Raw genomic sequence first — 21,452 nt, forward strand, 5'->3', positions numbered from 1 at the left:
GAGTTAACCCTTTCCTTTCAACAACTTTAAATGCATCCTTCAAGATTCCTTCATTACATAACTTCTCATATGCTTCTCTTATCCCATAATCTCCCACTTCTTTGATCTTACACATATAACAACTCCTTACATCATGGATCATAATAAATTTATGTGGTATCAAGGATAATGCATCCACTGAATCTCCTTTCATTACAATTTTGGGAATAACATGAAACTTTGGTGGAGGACAAGCACCACTCTTCACCAATTTGATTTTACTAACATATTGGCTCGTTTTTGTAGTAGATGAAGATCACACTTTCTTTGTTGGTGTTGAAGTATTTTCTCTTTCCTCTTAATTACTTGGCACAGTTCAGATCTTTGCCTGTTCAAGCTTCTCATCCAAATCACTCTTGAAATCTTTTGCTAGTTACTCAAATCACTAAATTGATCTATGCTCTTGAAATCTATATGCAAGATGTGAGCTAATGTCTCCAAAATTTGATATATACCTTCTTTTGATCAATTTATGGTCTTCATTGATGCTGTCTATGTTGGAAATGTTTGAAAAGATCATGAGGAAAATTGTTGGAATGATCATATGGAACTGGTAAAGAATGTTCTCAATCATTGTTTTGTCATTGATGTCAAACTTGCTACTTGCAGGAATGACAATTGCTTAAGTGATCCAAATACTATCAATTGATTGATTGACAAGGAGGAGGCAATCAATAAGATGTAACTAGAACACCTAGAGAAAGGTTGAAGTTATGATGTTGAAATGAAGTAGAAGGATCAGCTAAGTCATTGATGAAATTGTGTATTGATGACATACTCTAAGACACAGAGAATAGGCACATTGAAACATATCAAAGATGTAAGGTTTTAGCTATGACATCTGTAAAGCCTAACTAAAGTTCATTAGAGAGAGGGAGCCGAGAAAGCTAGTAGGTGCCGAATAGATTCCTAGTTGAAGCCGAGCAAGTTCAACTTCAAGTACCGAGTGAACTTCAGATGCTGAGTGAAATCAAGTGCCGAGTAGAATCAGATGTCGAGCATCAGAAAACCAATAGTGCTGAGTAACATAGTGATGCCGAGCATCAGTAAATCAATAATGCTGAGTTGTTGCATTATTTTGAAAAATGCAGATTCACCAGATCCAAGCCGACAAGGTTGTTATCTAGAAATTTTTGAATTAAATGAAAGATAAGAATGATGAGCTGGTGGCATAGAACACCATGTAGAACATTTTTGGAGATTACAACTAGAGTCTAGACGAAGTTTCTAGATAAGAGCAAGCTATAGGGTAGATACATTGTATCCTACCTAATCCATTTGAAACCCTAAAGTTGGAAAGGGAGAATTGAGCGGTAAAGACAAACCAAATTTCTATTTAAGGAGTCATAAGGTCATGATGCAAATAGAGGAGAAGGTGGTCGAGCATAAAAGCATGAAGTGCTGAAGAAGGTGCTAAGGAAAAGAAAGCACAGAAACTCTGTTTGGATAGACAACCACAAGGATGATTGCATTGGTATGATGAGTAAGAAGACTCAAGGAGACGAAGCTTGAGATGACAAGATGTAAGAACTGAAGTGATTAAAAGCCAAGAAAAAGGATTGAACTGAAGAGTGATCTGAAATCTGCAAAGTATGTTGTAAGTTGTATCAGATCAACAATCCATTATTGTTACTCTCTAGCAATTGTAACAGATAGTTTAAATCCTATGGAATTAGGTTGGTTTAATAGCCATGTTGTAAATCCTTTAACAGGGTGACATTCCAAGTGAATGTTCTAAAGTCCTTTGATGAAGCCCATTCCTAACAGTTTGGTGAAATCCTCTAACAAGGTCACATTTAACAGTGTGTTGTAAGCCTTTAATAGGGCAGGCTTTTAACAGGGCATTACTTTAGAAGAGTGAAAATAAAGTAGCATGTTACTGGTGGTTTTTCCCAAATTGGGTTTCCACGTAAATCATTGTGTCATGTGTTAATCTTGCATGTTTTATTGCTGCATGTTGATTTGTTGTAACTTGCTAAGATGGTTGATTTAAAGTTTGGATGGATGAAAAGTGTATGGATTCATTATAAGTTGTGAAAAAGTATTATTAGGGCATTTGGACCTTGAATAATTGATTCACCCCCCCCTCTCAGTTATTCTAAAGAATTCTAACAGTCTACTCAAGTAGGTGGAAGCTAGTTGTCTCAATCAGCTTTGGTTCCTTTAAACTAGGTCTTTACTTTTTAGCTTGGTCTCTTCCATATCACTCAGACTTTATAGTAGTTTTCTTCTGAAGTGCTTGGTCAACATAGATAATTTTTACTGATGTTCAACATCCTTTCAAAGATCTATTCTTATGCATCTCCATATATGCAAATATGAACTTTGGCACATTTCATGTAAGGAACTAATGTATGATATATTAATTAAATATACCGTTCCATACATACCTTTCTTTCTTAGTTTTAGATGACATGATCACCTTCTCCATTGGATTGGGTGACCTCAACTCCATTTGCTCCACTGTTTGCATCTTTTTATTTCTTTTTCCATTTTGATTCATCTCCTTCTTTATTTTTTCAATGTCTACTTTACCTTTACCTATGTCTTTTATTTGATTTGTTGATTGTATTTGAGTCCTAAAATTATTGTTTGTATGTCCAAACTTGTGACATTTGGAACATGAATTTTTAGATATATAAGTTTGCCTCTAATTTTTCCAATAAGGTTTTGTTAGAGATTTGCATTCATATGCTCTATACCCATGCTTTTGACAATTATAGCAATGTCCTTCAAATCCAGGTGTAGTAGATGCATTCCTCATTCTTGACCTACACTCTTGTATTTGATGCCCTTTTTTCTTGCAGTAAAAATGGTAAGCAATAAATTTAGGTTTAGGATTTTGTATATGATGTTTGCTTTGACTAATATTTGTAGTATGACCAATTTTCCCATAGTGATAACATGTTTCTTTATCTATTGACTTTGCATTCCTCAGTTCTCCATTCTTGGATGATTCTCCTCACTCAATGTATGAATGTCCTTACCCATCAATATTGCTTGATGACTTCATAAGTTCTTCAAATTATTTCATTGCATCTTTTGATTTGCTGAATCTCTCTATAGATTATTTCTTAGTTCTCATCTCATTCTTTAGTATGTCCTTTTGTCATTTGAGATTTTCTATTTCCACACACTTATGATTCAATTCTTATTTTTGCAAGAATTAGTTGATTCATCATGTTCATTTGAGTGTTGGTGAGCTTCTACACATCTAATATCCTTTCCTCATTATCGAGGTTGATAATTGAGAGTATCAAAATTATGTTTAATTAATCACTCAAGCATTTACTTTCATAACATTGGTTTTCTAGCATATTAAGCTCATTCTAGTTATAAAATGCATAATATTTAGTATAATTTTCTCTCTTTTATTTCTAGATTAATTGTATACATTTATCTTTAATTTTCATATCATCTAGCTTAAAAAAATCCTTCATTCTAGAAGTCTAGATGCTAGCTTCTCGGTTTGAGAGCAATAACATAATCAATCTAGTTAGAAGGCAATAGATCGAACTGTTGGACATCTTTGACGAACAATCTCATGTTTATTCTAGGATGATCCCTCAGATAATGTCATGTTGAAGTGTGTGTGAAGATTAAGGCCCACATTTCCTGCATACATTTTTGGCACCCATCGTGGGGCCAAGAAATCAAGTTTCTAGCCTCATTTGTTCTTTTTTATGCATATTTTAATGTTTTGTCCCTATCGTCCATACAATACTCCAGTTTCTCATGTAAAAAATCTCATTCTCACATGAAAAATCTGAGATTTCACTCCCTTTATTGCAAATTCTCGTAAAAAAGTGTATAATTGTGTGGTACACACCATTTTCTCATGTGGGCCTATGCAAGATTTCATACAAAATTTGGCATTAGTAATTGCAAAATGAAGCTTTTAGATTTTTTTTTCTTATAATGATTTAACTAATAGTGGTTTCTAAAGCATTTAATTTTTTATTACTAATTTTCAATAGCTTAATAGTGGTTTGTAGGATGCTTGTCAAGGAAACCTTATTACTAACCCTTGAAACAATATTGATCATTTGATTGTAGGATATTTTTTGAAGATATGCATGTCAAAGAATATTTTCAAACCCACTAAAATATCATGTTTTATTTTACTACTTTCCCACACATAGTTTAATAGGGCTTGTGAAATTTTTAGGGCTCTAGACAAAGGAATAATAAAGTATGCTATTTGCTACTTGTAAGTGATGCCCAAGAGTAGATTAGAAATCTAGATGCTTTTGGAAGATGATACCCGAGGGAGGCAAGAAAGTTAGTGGTTCTCCCAAGAAAAGCCTTTGATGAAGATATGATGATTTCCTTTTGGGGATCAAAGTCCTGGAATAGGAAAGGTTGGGATCAATAAGTTAACTCAGTGATGAACATGTTTTGCATGTTTGGGTAAGGTGATGAGGTAGATGAGTATGCTCTTTTTACTTGATAGAAATTAGAAACTTGGACCCTTAGATCTGAACCATAAATATGATTCAACCTTTTAAAGGGCCTTTCGAAGTGATCCAACCTTTGGGAATGACCCAAGTGAGCACATTCCTTTTTTTGGAGATTCCACCTCACTATAATAAATAAGCTTTATTGAGCAAAAGACTCCAAAGCCATGTTAATTCCCTCTTCTTCATTTTGATATCACATATCAAGAAGGGGCTCTATATACTGCACTGCCCCTAGTCTTGGTAGTCAAGTATGTGCACTTACAAATGCTGGTATGGGCTATTGTTCCCAACTTTATTTATGAAGCCACCGGAGGTTAATATGAAGAGAAGCTAAGTAAAAACCTCTTAGTTAGTTGCTACCTAGTTCACCTTTGAAAGGGGACATAATCTTTGTGCAAGGAGGTGGAAGAATCTCTCCTATAGATACTCACCATAGGCATTTACCTAGATGTTAGAAGGTGGTATACGTGCTTGACCCCCACCACAAGGGTGTTCATTCATAGTATATGTTATTGAGACCTTGGAATAGACCAAAAATACGAGTGCCCTCTCGTGGGGTAACACAATTGTGTGAGGTGAACACATGCACATAAGTTGTGAGACAAAGTTTTTGCTTCCAATAAAGCGTGTCCTTTTCAAGTCTTTAAAATTGTCAAAATATTTTGAACAAAGAAAAGGTCAAGACTCTTATGAGTTGCTTCGTCCTCGATTGGATTGTTTGTAACTATTTCTTGCTTCCCATGTCTAAAAACAACTATCTATTTGAAAACCAAAATGATGTCTAAAACTTGAAAACTATGTTAATATCCACCTTAAACTTGTAAACACAATCAGTCTTCTATTCATAACTATTAAAACCCTCAAAAATATCTTCAAGTTTAGTTATAAACTATTAGTCTATCCCTTTTCTCGCACCCAATCCAAAAAAATTTCATGTGAAAAAACTCCCTATCAGCACTTCCTCATGAGGTTCTCTACAATTCCTCAACTATCTACAAATTTCCATCCAAGATTCTAGCAAATACTATATACTATATCCAAAATTATGTCTTTTTATTAAATTGTCAACTCCTTTGTGGCTCTCTACAAGTCCTCACATGAGAAAATCAGTCAAAATTTGTGTTAGTGAACAAATTGTCCTCCAAGAAAACATGTGCAAATCTGACCCTGAATGCCCAAGTGAGAGGACAAACTAACACCAACAGTTCGATAGCTTATCATGGATTGATAACCTTCCTCTGAATTTTTATCAGGTACAACTCCCCGTGTGAAATATTCAATAAATCAAATGTGAATGCTTTTACTAGAAAGCATAAAAAGATATCAAACATCTACCTATAAATACAGCGTAGATGAGGGAAAAACTAAACAACTACAAGAAATTAAATGGTAAATGACACAAAGTCCATTCACCCTGAGATGCTACAAAAGACAGAATCAAGAAACATATTATCCATCTTCTTGAGAAAGTGCAGAAATGAACATATGGAGATATAACAACATATTTCAGAGAAAACCAAAGTGATACAAAGATCACAACTAGTGGAAAGTAGATTGCTCAAACTCAAAGTTTTGACAAACAATTAACTCTCAAGTCCCCCTCCTCTACAAGCATAAAATGTATCATTATTACAATCACCATTAATAAAATCATGAGGTTTTCTTTGCATTTTAAACAAAATACAACTCTCTTGACACATAGTTCAGAAAGAAAAGAAAGAAAACCTTGGCTCTGCTTCCCATGACCTGCACAAGAAAATGGACTAATGCTTGGAATAATATGGAAAAGTTTCCCTCTTTGTTGTAGCACCAAGTTTGCAGTCTTGGAGAGAAGTATTTGTGTAACCCCCTTGTGAATACTTCTTGTCACTTATTTATTCTTCTCTTTTGTCAATTTCCATTCACCTTCCCATAACTAATTCTTGGATATCAATATTATTTAAAATCATTTTCGTAGAGACTTCTCAATTTTTCCCCCACCATTGGTTTTCCTTGGTGAACTTTATTTAAAATTTATGTTCTTTTCTTTCTTTAGGTGTTTATATCATTATAAAAATAGTCTTATATCTTAGCAAATTCGTGGCCCCTATGGTATACTCATGTTGATAGGTGGCATTTGCTGGTGATGTGGTTTTGTTATAATTCTGTGATTGTGATTGACAGTTTTGATAGTGATCTACTCTATCAACTATAACTCGTGAACCAAGAACAATTTCAAAGATCGCTCTGGTCAGAGTGTGCGTAACTTAATTTTCAACAACATATCCAAAATTGAGCCAAATCCAATGGTTCAATTAGAAGTTATTCCCCCCGCACTAAGACCCAATTTTGTGATCTGCATTTTGTAATTATTATTGCTGAGTCGATAGAGGTGCAAACAGTGATGCATATCTCATGATTTTGCATACAGTTTGGAAATCGCTCCGGTGAGACAGTAGAAAACTAGGATTCCAAACACATATCCAAAATTGAGCTTGATCCAACGGTTAAATTGTGAGATACGACCCCCGAAATATGACTCTTTTTAGGCCATCAGAGAATCCAAGATTTCTTCTGCTTGTATATATTTATTCCACTTTAAGATGGATGCATTCTAATGTAAGCTCATTGTATGTATGTTGCATGAAATCAATGCTATTCTTATCAACTATTCAATTCAGTTAAACTTCATGCAAACCAATATAAGGTTAATGCTCATCACCTCTATCAAGCAGATCAGTCTCTTCGAGCTGGAAATTGATTTGTTTTAATGCATAGACAAATGATAGCTCTTGATCTTTCTCAAACCTTAACCATGATTCCATGTTCAATATGTGTGTGGAATTTTAACTAATCTTCTTTCACATCTAAAATTCACAAATTGACTATGCCTGAATCTGCATTTAGACTCTGGATCTAAGCTTGATTCTAAAACTGAGCCATTGTTCTCGTTAATCTGGATCTCAAAACCTGACAAGCTGGAGCTCCAGATTTGAACTAATTTGAACTGTCTTAAACCCGTCACATCACATGAACTTTTTTGAACATAGAATAAGCCATATTCAATCAACAAGCTCGTAGGATCATTTTGAAGGCATTGAACCTGAAACTTGTTTCCGCATCTGCATATTAAAATTTTTGAACCACTTTTCATTTTTGAACCATTGAACTGCTTTGAAGTACTTCGAACTTCAGTTCGAAGTGGTTTAGAAACCCTGAACTTGAAATTTAAAACCGTGATCATATTGGGTGCTAACAATTTTTTATTTTGAATCTCCACTTGGTTTATTATTTTTTCTCTTGTGGTTCTCTATGAATCCTCACATGGGATCTTGTCTTAAAACTGTCAAACTTTTATGTCAAAGTTATCTGCACTCCAAATCTAATCTATGTCTACAATATTTTATCACTTCTTTTTCTACAAACAGTGTCAAACAATGACCTCTTGCTTAGTTGAAATCTTGTTATCTACACCTGAACTAGTCTCCTTACTTATTTATGTTATTATGTCCTTTTGTGTTTATTATACTTTATGTCATGATAGTCATGACTCTTGGCTATTCCAGCCATTACTTAGATGACTCGTACCTAAGTATACAACACTCTTGCCTCACTTTTTGAGGCTATGCTCTAGTGTGGTCCTTGTCTAGGCTTTTTCTTTTATCATTGTCTATGACTATGGCAACACAAAGTGGAAACGTGTTTTATTCCTATAGGCTTAGATGAGGTAGAGCTAGGGGTCATAATCACAACAAATTTTACTTCTCAACTTATAGATAGTTTGTATCTAGTACATCTAGTGAGGAGTCTTCACGATCTCCTTCATTGATTAGATCCCCTCGTGTTCAAAGAATGTTTTCCATAAACTTAAAAAAAATTAGGAATCCCTTGTATCAAGAGAATCCTAAAACTAGTAAAGGTCATACATCTCCAAACAACATAGCTGAATTTTTATTTAGGAGACCTTTTCAACCAACATTTTTTGGTTTCACAATGCACACCCCATTTCACGTACAAATGGGGACCCCCTACTTTATTTTTTAACTTTCTAGATCAATAGTTCAGGGTCTGAGTCATTTTAAAGGTTTTTTCTAGTATTTTTGGTCAAATTTGGGTCCCAGTTTGAAAGCCTAGATTATATAAATCATCATCTCAAAGGCTAAGTCATATTTTTGAAAGAAAATAACACACCAGTGCACCTCATCAAGTGTGCTACTATGCTAAAAAAAACCTACAAAAATACTTTTTCTTGGAAAGTGCACAATAATGCACCTCCAAGAGCTACACTAGGTCCTAGGTCTATAAAACTTGGGGAACCATTCACACCTTCACTTTATTTTCTCCTTATTGCTCTAGTTGACTGCATTATCACACCTCTTTAGGTGTGCCTCACCACCTTTCTTCCTCTCGCCATAACATAAAAACACCTAAAAAGGATTCACAGTCGCACACCTATCTAGGTGTATTGCTATGCACCTTTTTGTTTTATAAAACTTTAAAAAACATTCACTAACACCCTATTGAAGGTGTACAACTGCACACCTTCAATATCCCTTAAACAAAGGTAAAGGGTGCACATTTAGCCCACTCTATGAGGTTCACTAAATGTGCACCCTTTGTGCTCAAAAGTTGGAAAGGGTGTACATTTGGTGCACCCCATTAGGTGTGCTAGGTGCACACACTTAAAATTTTTTTACATAAAAGGGTGGTGCATCTAGTGCACCCTTGAGGTGCATTAGGTGAGCCATTTTTTTTCTTTCCAAGCATAAGGGATTAAAAAATTAGGTTTTTAAGATGTTTTTGAATAATTAGGGGTTTTGGTTTCTTTGTGCCGTTATTAGGGTTGATATTGATTAATTTTGTCTTTGACTCTGAATTGATAGACATTGCTTTTGTGTAGATTCAATGGCCTCTTCATTGTCCTCCGTTGCTACAAAGATGGTTCTCAAACCCATGGTATTCATGTTTCAAGGTGTTTTGGTGAACTCACATTTCCAAGATGATTATTCAGAGATTTGGGACATTGAACTTGGTCATACAAACTTGAGTGCATTCTAGGCTTTGTGCAACAAATCCAGTAAAAGATCCCTGATGATATTTGTTGTAATCTGATTGGGACTTGTTAACACAGCATCACATCCAATATCAGTGAAATATTTAGAATTGATCACAGTACTAGTAGAAAACTATGTTTTTGAAGAAAGGTTCATGAAGAGTATAACTGGAGAGATGATTCTAGATCTGTGACCTAAGAACATAGAGAAGGTGTTCCATGTTCCAAGAGAAAATCAATTCATCAGATTGACCTATCACCAAGTGGAAATATGGTATAGGGAACATGTAGAGGAAGCTTCCAAAATCATCCAATCCTTGTACCTCATTGAGAAGACTCCTCTAGGGCATTAAGCATACAAAGTGGACATGATGAAAGGTTATATAAAGGAAGATATTGAATAACTATCATACTCTTGAGTAGAGTCATGGGGTTGCCAGCATCTAGACACCTAAATATATGGATGGTGTACTTTATTAAGACTATTGAGATGATGAAGATGCAATTGATTGGGCTTCGATTCTTTGTGAGAACTTGGGTGAGCAACTAATGGTGGTTAAGAATAACTATAATTTTAATATGACATAATATTTGGTATACTTGTTAGCTACAAGGGCAATAGACTATTCAGGATTATTTAAAATTAAGGGTAGTATGCAAGATGCAAATGGATGGCCATATATAGTTTATACTTAGCTAGTGAAGAAAAGGCTTCCAGAGCATAGGAAGAATATAGGATAGTGAATGATGCATTTATATTTGCAATTATTTGGTTCACTGAAGGGGATAATGCAAAGAGGATGCCAAATGAGGTAGCGACAAAGATTTTAGAAGTCAAATCCTACTACATCCAATATTGAACATTAGCCTATTTAAGGGTAGTGGGTATCACTCTCAATCCTTAGGAGCTCCCTAGATATCCAAGTGATAGACTTATACTATTGGAGATCGCTCGACAACTCTTGTCTACCTACGATAGAGTACAAAAGAAACACAAGATAAGATGGGTATGGCCTACTACTATAGGACCATTCAGTGTGGTCTGGAGACAAGATATTTTATCTTTTGAAAATGAGTGGGATCAATATCCTTTGGATGAATATTATTCTCCTCAACCCTATTTTGATAACATTGAAAGAGTACAATATTTGGCTGGTAAGACATTCCAACATGAAGATGCAATCAAGGACCACTAGATGAGTGCAGTAGACAACTACGATATCCATATAAGGGATTATTTTAGGATGACTCTCTATCTGGCTAGCATTGCCTTGAAGATAAAGGTTCCTTTAAAGGTTACACAACAAGATAATGAAGATGTTCTTAATCCATTATGACCCATCATGAATGTTGAGGTTGATAAGGAAGAAAACTTAGATATTAATCATAGGGCCAGGAATGTCATCAAATTAACCAAGGATTGGATCAAAAGACCTTTCAAATTGGATCCAATTCCTCAAGCGGTAGTCTTCCATGCTATAGCCCACCCAAAAAGAGATTGAGGAGCTCAAGTAACAATACCTACTTTTATAGTTCAATCAATAGTAAGGCCAAAAATAGTGTACCAACTTGATAAAGAAATTGGATATTATAGGGCTCAAAAAGGTAAAGGCAAGAGGAAGAGAACTTTTCCCCAATAAGCCAAGCTAGAAGAGGAACCAATTCTAGCACTGCCACATTCTAGGGCATAAAATGTGCAAGGGGATAAAAATGTACAAGGGTCAAAGAAAGTTGAAACTACATAGACCCAAGACAATCCTCAAGTGCCAACAACTGAATAAGGTAAAGTAGAAGCTGAAATAAAAGTACACGAAGTATCTCCATCAAAAAAATAGGTACAAACCTCCCCATGTACTCCTAAGAGAAGAAAGATCAAGACTCTAGTCAAGAGGAGACAAAAAGTGATTAGGATAGCTGTCCCTTTTCCATCAGTCCTAGAAGTTATCCCAGAAGGAGAGGAAGAAGAGGATGATGAGGACAAAGAAGATAATCTTCCTTTGAATTAGAGGACTTGTCTAGCTAGAACTCCAAAGTTAGAATGGAGAAGAAGCTCCATAATTATGCCACCATCCATTCTTGAGAAGCCTATTCAGTCTACTACATCAAAGGATGAACAACACCAATGGATTGATGAGTAGGAAGCAAAGGTACTGATGTTTTCAAGATGTTAAATTTTGATTTCATGCCAGTTGGTAGTGAATTAGTGAGAATAAAATAAGGGATACTCCAACTAACCAAACTCAATAGGAGGATTGGAGTTAGTTACCATCTCTAGATCAAGTTACATTCTATGTGGATAAAGGTTTAGTTACTCCTCTTCCTCCAAAAAAAGAAGATGAACATGTTCAAGTAGAACAACAGGAAGATCTACAACTGGTATCTACTAATGAAGTGTTAGAGGAAGGAAAAATATGTGATTATCCTCAATAGACTTCCCAACATACAAAGATGAGAACTGTGGACTTCATAGGTACAAAGACTCTCAATGTGGATCTCTCGAGAAAGTACAAGACTCTGAAGAGGAGTGATAAAGGGAACAATGTAGTGGAGAAAACTCCTTCGTCATCCAAAGGAGAATATCCAATAGAACATGTTCCAAGATGGTCAAGGAAATATGTGATTAGAAACAAAAGGCAATAATCCACTACTAAGGAAGAGGATAGGATGGAATTGATTGAAGTTCTCAAGAAACTTGAGTCACCACTAAAGGATGCACAAGCATTAGACTTTATTATGAGTGATCAAAACCAAGATTTTTTTGCACATATTTCTACCCCTCCACATGTAGATGTTGAGGAATTAACTCCAAGAGATTATTAGGCAAGGGAGGTTATGTTCAGGAAACCCACATTGGACATTGCTAAGTTGATGGTGAAAATTGGAATCAAAGAAGTGTTTAGGCACTTAGAATAGGATGAGGTACAATTAATAACACTTGAAAGATAGAATGAGATCCTAAAAGGATATCTAAACAGAGTTTTTGGTCTACTAGATCCTAAAAATCTCGAGGAAACTTTGAATGTAGCATTGGAGAAAAGGTATAAGGAGACAGTACAACTAGAACCATTTTTGAAAGCTTGTTTATAATGGTGAGAAATTTTTGAAGAAAAGGGTGTATAGATTATATAGGGGAATCTTATGTTGCTACATCATATGAGGATAATGCGAATAGGCTAGTAGTCATTTTGAACTAGGATTTTGGTTTGATGGATGAAGTACATACCTAGGGCAAAGACTTGCAAGTACCATAGTCAATCAAGGGCCAAAGGTATTAGATGTTAATGAAGCTAGATACAATAGAAGAGTTAGATAAAATTTATGATTGGATAGAAAAGACTGTGGATGGAAATAAAGTAATGGAGACATTACATGCAGAGATTCATAAGCTTAAGGACAAAACCAAAAAGAAAATTTTGGAGGTAGAGAAACATTATAGTGATGTTTGTTTAGGCATCTTTGAAGATGATTCAAGGGAAAAAATGATAGTTGTAGAGGTAGTAGTTGAGCAATTTTAGAAGACTTTTGTATAAGCTTCTAATGATCATGACATTAGACAAGAATTTAGAATGAAAGAAGCATTATTAGACTTGGATGTGAAATTAAGAGATTTTGTAGAGACTCACATCAAGGTGGGCAACTACAAGAAAGAAGTGAAGGAAAAATGTGAAGCCTTAGATTTTCTAGATGTAGCTTAAGTCACCGACATTATTGAGAAATTCAAGAGAAAATACCTAGACATACTTTGGTATAAAGGGGAACAAAACCCAGAATCTAGAATTTTAGTTTTTGACACTTGGTGAAATTTTGCATTATTTGAACTTGCTTTCGAGGTGTGCAGGTGTGCCAAGTGCATAGGCACACCTTTTTAGGGTTGCACCAAATGATTTTCATTAATTTAGAGGTATGCCAATAGTTAACTGCCAGTTCTAAATTTAGAGCTTTTCATGCATCAGAAACACATTCTAACAGCAATTTAACTCCTATAGACAACTAGTGAACATGGAGCTTCTATTTTGGCACTTCCAGAGACTCCTACATCATCTAAATGCTTTCTTCTTCTTATTTTCTCATTTTTCCTTTGTTTTAAGACATGTAAATGCTCATGCATCCATTTAATGATATAAAATATGGATGGAGTCCTACTTAGCACTAGTTAGAGAGTTAGTTTGTACATAAATAGATTTTTTTATTAGTTTAGAAGCATATATTTACATAAAGAGATCTCTCACTCTCAAAAAAAATTGAGGAGATAATTTCTTATAAATTTAGAAATGTAATATGTATTCCAAGCTGCACTTATTTTGATGCAATAATATATGCTATTGGTGCCCACATTTGGAGTGTAGTGATTCTTGCCTAAGTATGTTATATTTTGTGAATGTATGTTCATGGAATGTAATTAAACCAATATTTTTATTGTGTTATTTTGGTTGTGTGATCTTTTAATTTTGGTGTTTGCTACGGGTCTACAAATTCTACTGACATACTTAGTTCAAGAAGAGATCAACATATTGTTTTTGCATAGCTTTTTGCCTTGCACAAGTGCACTTTCTATGGCCTTGTGATTTGATGAAAAGTGAAACATCTTATAATTACTAAATTCCCATTGATGATTTCATCAGTAGAATTAAGGAAGTGTTGTTCCTATTTACATTGGTTACTTATCGATATTTTCAAAGGCTTAACTCATAGATGTGTTGTTTTCATGGCTTATGTCCAGTAGGATTTTACTTTTCATGTTATTTGCTTAAATTTCTTGTGGGCTATCTGCGTTATTTTCCTTATTAACCCTTTGGTTAAATTAGGAATTCATATAGTTGCATTTTTAGATTGCATTCATTAAAAAATAGAAAAATAGAATTTTTTTTTTTTTTTTGAGTGGTTATTCTTTTCAAATAGTAAGCAGATTCAAAATCTTATCCAAATTGTTCAGAACCAACAAATGCCTCCCAATGAATAAATACATTTATCTTCAACTAAGTAGATTCTAGTAGGTCACAAGATCACCCAAAACCTTGGAGTTGATCCTAAATTAACTTTTCAAGAGAGGAGTTCAAAAGGATTCCTGGCATTAAGTATTGTGCAAAATGACAAATCAACACAACATACATAGAAACTTAACACATTCCTAAAATGGATGGTCAAGACCCAAAAAATGGAGAAGATAGTAGAGAACAAGATCACCAAAGGAATTAAAGACATAAGGAACCTTTTACTGATGAGAATGAGAAAAATGAAGTGATACTTCCCAAAGACATCAAAAGATGTTGTAGGGATAAACAATTCCAAAAAGTCATGAAAATCTTGCTTAATGAAGAGAAAGAGAAATACTTTCTCAAACTTGCTCAAGAGGGAGCCAAGCTACCTTATCATTTTACTGTCAAAACAATTATTACACCTGAAGAAGAAACTAAAACGTCTAAGTTGCAAAAATAACTAAAGATCATGCAAGAATAGTTAGCTCAAATGATGCATGATAAGAACAAACTTACAAAAATATACACCTTAGACACTCTTTGTCCATTTCCTTTTGACAAGAGTATAGACATGCCTCCTTCTCCAAGAGGAGTTGAGTTACCCATGTATGATAAATACTTTAAAACTTTCAATCTCCAAGATCCTTTATAGGAATTTGGTGCCTTACTTATGGAATTTATGCATAATCAGGAATATCTCATGTGTCTATTCCTATGAAGTCTAGGTTGTCAATCCATGGAAATTTTTTCATGGTTGTCTACTAGTATCAAAATATTCAATGAGATTGCTAACATATTTTTTCAATAGTACTGCCATAACATACAACACCCAGTTAACATACGAGACTTGTGTAACCTTAAATAGAAAGTTGGGGAACCTTTCCTGACATTCCTTTAGAGATGGAGACAAATTTACACCAAATATTCATGAAAGATCCTTGAAATGGAAAAAGTTGACATCTTCATTGATAATATTTTACCTGACTTTGCTTATAAAGTTCAACTTCAAGGTCGACACACTTTTGAAGACATGGTCACACAAGCTATCTAGATAGAGGAATTCATACCCTTCAAGAGGGCACCAAACAAGGATCAACTTCTAATAAGGATAAATCTAATTATGTGAATAAGAATTAAGAGGTTGTGCATGATAGAATCATTGACAACATTACTCCTAAACTTGCCAAGGAAACGTTCAATCTTATAGCAATCTCAAAGCATCTAAACATGTTGATAAACTTCCTTTTGATAGCAAGGCATTTAGAAAAAAACCAAAGAACTCATCTTGGGTCACATGCCAAAAATGAGAATATACACCTCTTGGTGAAACTTTGGATGTGGTTTATGTTAGGATAAACCACAGACAGAAATAAAAACTACATGCAAATATAACCAATAACAAAAAAATAATAGAACACACAGAAATGAACACAAGGCACCAAGATTTAACGTGGTTCACCCAATTCCTGGGCTACAACCACCAAACAGCGAGTCTGATCTTATTACAATCCAGTGATTACAACCTGATTACAATCCGTAATCCCTTACAGCTCAATATCGCTGCAAGAACCAATTTCGCATCACAACATTATGAAAAATACCCAACCCTAAGCCCTTTTATACAAGTATTAAACCGCTTTAGGGTTATAACATGTCGGCCATATGTCGGCCATAATATGTCGGCTACTGGCCCCCACTATTTATGAAGTATGTACAGTACTTTCCTGATCAGTCACCACAATCTAACAATCTCCCACTTGGGGACTGATCAGGCTCCACACTAAACAACAATCTCCCACTTGGAGACTGATCCTGTAGCAATACCACTACCACATGGGGCTCCCACTGGATCAAACGATCCTGGACTCTATTGTTCTTTTATTCATGTTCAGTCTAAAAGACCAACCAAAGCTGAAGAGGAGTTCAGCTTCTCCCTTGTTACAACCTTTGTCAACATATCTGCTGGATTGTCATTGGTATGTATCTTCTCCAGCTTTAACTGTCCATCCTCCAAAATTGACCGAATGAAATGGTACCACAACTGTATGTGTTTGGTCTTAGAATGCAGAGCTGAATTCTTAGCAAGATGAATGGCACTCTAATTATCTGTGAACAAATAATTATCCTTCTGAGGATGTCCCAATTCTTCCATGAAGAATTGAAGCCATATCATCTCCCTGGCTACCTTTGTAGCAAAAATATACTCTACCTCTGTAGTGGAGAGAGCATTAATCTTCTGTAACCTAGAAACCCAGCTCACGACTGCCCCACCAACAGTAAAGACATAACCTGTAGTACTCCGCCTGGTATCAATATCCTCAGCCAAATCTGAGTCAACATAGCCCTATAAATCAGTAGTAGAGCCCCCAAAGTGTAAACACTTATTGGATGTCCCTCTCAAATATCTGAGAATCCACTTGACAACATTCCAATGCTCAAATCCTGGATGACTCATATACCTACTAATGACTCCCACTGCATGTGCATTATCTGGCCTAGTGCATACCATAGCATACATCAAACTTCCTACAGCTGAAGCATAAGGTACCTTGGACATCTTATCCTCCTCTTCTTGTTTCTTGGGACACATCTCCTTAGTCAATTTCAAATGACCAGGTAAAGGTGTGCTGCCAGATTTAGCATTCTCCATACAGAAACGTTGCAACACCTTCTCAACATAATCAACCTAAGATAGCATCAAGGTTCTATTCTTCCTATCTTTGCAAATCTTCATACCAAGGATTTGTTTTTCTGCCCCCAAATCCTTCATAGAAAATGCATGTGCTAACTGGCATTTTAGCCCCTTAATATGATGCATGTTAGACCCAGCTATAAGCATATCATCAACATATAGACATAAAATAATGTAGCTATCATCATCCAACCTCTTAAAATAAACACAATAATCTGAATGACACCTATTATATCCATGCTCATGCATAAAACTGTCAAATTTCAGATACCATTGCCGAGGTGCTTGCTTCAAGCCATATAAACTTTTCTTCAATTTGCACACTAAGTTCTCCTTACCTTTGACCTCAAAACCCTATGGCTGAGCCATATATATTTCTTCATCCAAATCACCATGAAGAAAGGTTGTTTTAACATCCATTTTCTCTAAATGCAAATCTTTAGTAGCCACAAGACTTAAAACAGTACGAATAGAAGTCATTTTAACAACAGGAGAAAATATCTCATCAAAATCAATTCCATTTTTCTGTGCAAATCCTTTTAAAACTAACCTAGCCTTAAATCTTTTCTTACCTCCTTCCTCTTCTTTCAACCTGTAAACCCATTTATTCTATAAATCCTTTTTACCTGCAGGCAACTTGCACAAATCCCATGTCTTATTTTTCAGCAAAGAGTCCATTTCATCTGTCATTGCAGACTCCCACTGAATCTTAGTATCCACCTGCATAGCTTCATCATAACTTTCAGGTTCACCAACATCAGTAAGTAAAATAGAATACAAAGAGGGAGAAAACCTTTGTGGAGGTCTAATTTTCCTTGTTGACTGTCTAACATTCACTGGTGTGTGTGGTATTTGTTGTTGCACATCATGAGGAATGGCTAGAACATCAGCTTTTGGAGTATCATCCAACACTACATAATCATCTTCTTTCTTCTCATGTTGCTGCAACAGATCTTTGTACAACATTTTCTCATTGAATATGACATCTCGACTTCTAACAATTTTAAGATTTTCAAAATCCCAAAGCCTATAGTCAAATTCATTAATGCCATATCCAACAAAGACACATTTCTTTGATTTAGCTTCTAGCTTGGTTCTATTTTCAGAGTCTATATGAGCAAAAGCTTCACAACCGAAGGTCTTGAGAAAAGAATAACTCACCTTCTTACCAGTCCATGCTTCCTCTGGAATACCATAGCCCAAAGGAGTAGAGGGACCTCTATTAATCAAATATACTACAATATTAACAACCTCTGTCCACATGTGTAAGGGCAACCCATCATGCAACCTCATGCTCCTTGCACGCTCCATTATAGTCCTGTTCATGCGTTCAACCACTCCATTTTTCTGTGGAGTCCTTGGAATAGTTTTTTGTCTACGAATACCATTAGTGGAGCAATAATCTTCAAATTCATGACTGCAATACTCACCACCATTATCAGATCTGAGACATTTTAATTTCTTACCAGTCTCATTTTCAACCAAGCATTTCCATTTCTTAAAAGTTTGAAATACATCAGATTTCTGTCTAAGAAAATAAACCCATACTTTTCTAGTTGCATCATCAATAAATGTAACATAATAATGAGAGCCACCAAGGGAAGATACCTGGGCTGGTCCCCATACATCTGTATGCACAGGCTCTAATTTCTCCTTTTTGTTTTCCTTCCCTGTCTTTACAAAACTCACTCTCTTTTGTTTTCCATACACACAACTTTCACAAAAATCCATATTCACACATTTCAGAGCTGGTAAAACTTTCCTTGAATGAAGTACTTTTATACCTTTCTCACTCATGTGCCCAAGTCTATTATGCCACATCACTGTATCAGAATCTACAGTAGCTATTTGTTCTCCCTGCTCAACTGCAGTAATTGTTCCTGAATATTCATTTTTCTCTGAAACAATCAAAGTAGAAGGAACAATATGACCTGAACAATTTTTCTCCCTTGGACATAATCAATGAAATAACCTCTATGAGGTGTAGCATGAAATGAAGCACCAGAATCTAAAACCCATGAATCATCAACACTCTCTAAAGAGAGAAGCAAAGCATCCTCTTTGGATTTGTTACTTACCACATTTTCCTCCTTGTCTCCATCTGATTTATCTCCTTCATTTTTCTTTCGATTCCAGCAATCTTTCTTTTTGTGCCTTTGTTTCCCACAGTACCAGCAATCATTTGGTCCTCTTGATTGAGACCTCCTCCCCTTTGACTTTCCTCTTGATTTCCCACGATTTCCAAAGTTACTTCCTCTTTCAGTCGTTCTGCCCCTGCTTTGTGCATTTAAAACACTTCCTGATGTAGATCCACCTGAGGATTTTCTACGAGTTTCCTCACTTAAAATAACACCGATCACATCATCATATTTTAGGGTACTAGATCCAAGAACAGAATTACTCACCGCCATTACCAAGCCATTCCAGCTTTTAGACAAAGAACACAAAATCAAGAGAGCCCTAATTTATTCATCAAAATTGATACCCACAAAAGATAATTGACTAGTAATAGTATTAAACTCATTTAAATGATCTGCAACAGATCCACCTTCTGCCATTTTCATATTAAATAAACGCTTCATGAGAAATCCCTTATTTGAAGCGGAGGGCTTTTCATACAGTGTCGCTAGGGTTTTCATCAAATCTTCTATCGTCTTTGCTTTTGTAATATTAAATGCCACCGATGGTGCCAAGAATAACCGAATGCTTCCGAGTGCCTTTCTATCCAAAAGATCCCATTCAGCCTCTAACATAGTTCCCTGATTCTTGGCTTTTCCTTCCAACGGCTTCCATAAATCCTTCTTATATAGATAGTCTTCCATTTGCATCTTCCATAACTGGAAGTTCTGCCCATTAAACCTGTCAACCCTCAACTTACCCTCATCTTCCATCGCTCCCACTCAACTGTGAGACTCCCACTTAACCGTGAGACTTTCCTGCAGAGGATAACTGAAAGACAACCTGGCTCTGATACCACTTGTTAGGATAAACCACGGATAGAAATAAAAACTACATGCAAATATAACCAATAAAAAAAAAAAATAGAACACACAGAAATGAACACAAGGCACCAAGATTTAATGTGGTTCACCCAATTCCTGGGCTACGTCCACCAAACAGCAAGTCTGATCTTATTACAATCTAGTGATTACAACCTGATTACAATCCGTAATCCCTTACAACTCAATACCGCCGCAAGAACCAATTTTGCATCACAAAATTATGAAAAATACCCAACCCTAAGCCCTTTTATACAAGTATTAAACCGCTTTAGGGTTATAAAATGTCAGCCATATGTCGGCCATAATATGTCGGCTACTATGTACAGTACTTTCCTGATCAGTCACCACAATCTAACAGGTTATAAGACCTTGCCACAAAAAAAACTCATTTCTCCATTGTATAACTCTTGTCCTTATGATCCACAACCACGAACCCCATGGAGGAATGAAAATACATTTTGTGAATACCAAAAGAACAGAGGTCATAAATCCTAGAATTTCATCAACCTATGTCACAAAGTTCAAGACTTAATTGATGATGGTGACATTGTTGTGGATGGACATGAAAAGAACTCGTATCACAAGGCTTTCAAGGAACCATTCTTGTCTTATGAAAAAGGAGAAAACTCAAAACAAAAATCTCATAAAAAGATCAACTATACATACTATAATGATGATGACATAGTCCAGATGGATGAACTGGTGGATTTTGAGTATTGGACAACACTAAACCTAAGACACATTTGTCTTAAGGGGTCCTATTTCCAATACATATAATAATGAACCATCATAATCTTGTGCCAACATTGTTACATGTTCTCATGCCAAGATAGTATTCAAAGGCTCTGTGCCTTCTTCTTTTGTTTTAGAAGAACACAAAGACTTGCAAGTCCATTTGGCAAAGGAACAAAAGTTACATCTTCTGCACCTACTAACTATAGTATCCTTAATCAATTATAATGAAAAAATGCTCAAATCATGATCTTTGAATTGCTCAAAATATCACCTTCTCATAGGCAAATTTTTGACAAAGCCCTCACTGAGGCAAATGTGCCTCAATATCACTATGGAGGATGACAATTCACTGAGTCATCCACATAACCAATAGCTACATATTGAAGTCATGATACACTAGAAATGTTTCTGTCATGTGCTCATTGATAATGGAGCTAGTTTAAAAATTGTCTCTTCTTCTCTACTCAAACATTTGGGTTATTTTGAAGAGTCCCTTAATTCTCATTGCAACATAAA

The sequence above is a fragment of the Cupressus sempervirens genome, chromosome 2 (assembly GCF_028749045.1).
Source record: "Cupressus sempervirens isolate cs-2001-9-10 chromosome 2, ASM2874904v1, whole genome shotgun sequence".
In the NCBI taxonomy this organism is placed as follows: Eukaryota; Viridiplantae; Streptophyta; class Pinopsida; order Cupressales; family Cupressaceae; genus Cupressus; species Cupressus sempervirens.